Here is a 3,089-nt window from a genome sequence, read left to right as displayed (position 1 = left end):
CTCACCTTCTCTCCTCCAGACATGGTTCTGCTCAGTGTTTGTTCCATCTGACCAGAACTTTCCTCCAGAAGGACTTTTCTTTGTCCATGTGACCAGCAGCAGACTTCAGTGGAGCTTTAAGGTTCTGCTTGTAGAGGAAGAACTTCCTTCTCCATCAGCCTCTTAGCTCAACATCTATCTATTGCTGTCATTTGTGGTCTTTTTTTGTTCTTTCCCGTCTCTTTGTCGTCGTTTTCCTTTTCTTTTAGATGTTTTTTGTCACTTTTATGTCATTTTTGGGACATTTTTGGATCTTATTTTAGTCATTTGCTGAAGTTTTGATCATCTTGTGTTTGATTCTGGTCATTTGTTTTTGATGCTTTATGTTTTTTTAATATTTTCTGTCTTTTTGTGTCTCATTTTGGTCATTTGTTTTCCTTTTGTGAATCACATTTGTTATTTTGCATCTTAATTCGGTCCTTTCCCATCTCTTTGTTGTGGTTTTCCATTTCTTTAGGATGTTCTTTATCACTTTGTGGTCATTTTTTGGATGTTTAACGCCTCATTTTGCTCATTTCCTGTCATTTTATCGTCGATCTAAATGTGTAGCAGTTTGTGTTTTGGATTTTTGCCTTTTGTTTTTGTCCTTGTGGGATTATTTCATGTATTTTTTCCCCCTCTTTGACTTTATTGCTTATTTTTTTCTGCAGCACATCACCAGCCAGTGTTTCATGGTTCCACCCTGTGAACATATAGGCTGTGATTTATTAAACGCTCGTTATTCTGTGTCGCACATGTGTTCAGGGTGAAAACTCATTCATTGAAATGTCTCACATTGACATTTGCAGAAACAAACAGATGTTTTGCTGAAACAAGCCGTTAAACTTTGGAAACCAGTGAGTTTGTTCTAATAAACTTACAGATAAATGACGTGAAAAGGTGAAAAATGCACATTTAAAGACAAAACTAAAGAGGGCAGAGGATTAAAGATGTGTCCTGATGAAACAGTGATAATATTAGATGTTGATTTGTCACCTGGTTCCTGATTTTAGTGTTTTATTTTACATACATACAGATAGATTGATGTTTAAATTCCTCCAGAGTGCAGGAGTTCAGGTGTTGACGTGAACACCTCCTGAGGGAAGACGCTCAGTCTCCGGCTTAATGTCTGAATTAAACATTCTCCCCTGAGTCCGGTTCAGCAGCCGTTACCTCTGGTCGTCTGCAGCGGTGCATGCTGGGAGCTGCAGGTCATCCAGGTGCTGCCTAATGCGAGCGGTCAGGCTGCAGCCGGAGGAGCGGCGCTGCTCGGACAGCCGGACCGTGATGCTTCTCTGCAGGGGCAGCTTCAGACCAAACACGTCCACCTGCATCCAGTCAGCCTGCAGAGCCCAGCTCACCTGAGGAGGGTCGAGGTCACGGCGGAGAAACGAGCCGCTGCCCGGAGGTCGACCGGCAGAGAGCTGGAGACGTAGACGGAGAAGATGGCATCATTTATCTGCTCTCAGAGGTCGTTAGAGGAGGAGCTGCAGGTTCGTCCTGCAGGTGGCGCTGCAGGAAAGGTCAGGAAACACTCTGTAGCTCCATCACCTGGGAGCAGGAACGGAGGCTGAACCATCAGCGTTCCTCTTTTTATGATAAATTCTGCTCATTTAAAACGGTGTCGAGGAAAAGATTCATCAAATACTGTCGACCCACATTCAGCAGAAACCCGAGTCTGTTTGAACATCTGAGGAACGATTAAAGAGAAAAACCTGAAACGTTTTCTGTTCTCTCATCATGTCACTGATCCAGAGTCTGTGATATTAGACAGTAGATCAGATAATCTGTGATTTATGGGGGAGTTGAAATATGACGGGAAATCATTAAAAGTTCCTTTTTTGAGCTCATAAACAATGAAACTGATAAAGCAGAAGTCAGCTGGTGATGATTCCTGAACCACACGAGCTGCAGGTGGTGACTTTTGTTTTTTTTTCTTTTACCATTCCAACTCCCCTATAACCAGAGATTATTGATCTACTGTCCAAAATGACAGATTCTGGATCAGTGACATGATGAGAAATAATAGAGAAAGTTTCAGGTTTTTATCTTTAATAGTTCCTCAGATTGTTCAAACTGAATCAGATTTAATGTGAGAAACAACCTGCTGGTCGACGGGAGATTAAAACAAATATCTTCATAAAAATCAACATTTCATGCTGTAAATTTTTCAGGCACATCAGAGATGGTCGAGCAGAAACTCTTCTAAAATTGTGATGCTTTGGTTTGAATGTGAAACGTGATCTAACGTCGACTCCATCAGCGGCTCTCAGCACATCCTGAAGGATTCAGCTCTGGTCAGCAGGACTAAATAATAGCTGCACCGCAAATTCACAGAGCTGTTTGGGTCATAACGAAGTGTTAAACATAGAATATAAACTGTATTTGCTATCATGAGGAGGACCTGGTTCTGACCTGGAGGTTTCTCTGTGACTCACAGCTCAGCAGCACCACCTGCTGGACGAACGCATCACTGCTGCTGGTCTTTGTCCTCCAGAGGGAAGAACATCAGACGGTTCTGTGACTGTACGGAGTTAATTAAAAATGAATTAAATACGAAATAACAATAAATCATGAGCTGGACTAATAAAGAACAAAAGCATCCAGAAACACTGGTCTGATGAAACCACTGGATGGAGTTTAAGGCAGCTTCAGTGTTCAACAACAAGATGTCACATCACATGTCGATTGTTTTCTCCTGTGTTCTTCTTCTAAGTTAACATCCATCCATTTTCTATACACCGCTTAATCCTCATTAGGGTCGCGGGGGGCTGGAGCCTGTCCCAGCCGACTTAGGGTGAAGGCAGGTTCACCTGGACAGGTTAAGTTAACATTCAAACCTAAATAAAGAAATACAACGAAAAAAAGATGAAGAACCTAAATAAAGGAGATTCTTATTAATCATGGAAAATACACAACATGAACTAATTTGGTAAGAATACAGTGTGACATAGAGTCTTGGTGGCCTCCTTCACTAGTCTCCTTCTAGTACCTCTAGTACCTCCTTCAGAGGAGTCATAGGTGACTCCTTTCCATCTATGTGGCTCCTGTGGCTTTTCTAGATTGATAAC

Source organism: Stegastes partitus, unplaced genomic scaffold, assembly GCF_000690725.1.
Source record: "Stegastes partitus isolate 25-593 unplaced genomic scaffold, Stegastes_partitus-1.0.2 Scaffold2402, whole genome shotgun sequence".
NCBI lineage: Eukaryota > Metazoa > Chordata > Actinopteri > Pomacentridae > Stegastes > Stegastes partitus.
This window is presented reverse-complemented; position numbering follows the sequence as displayed.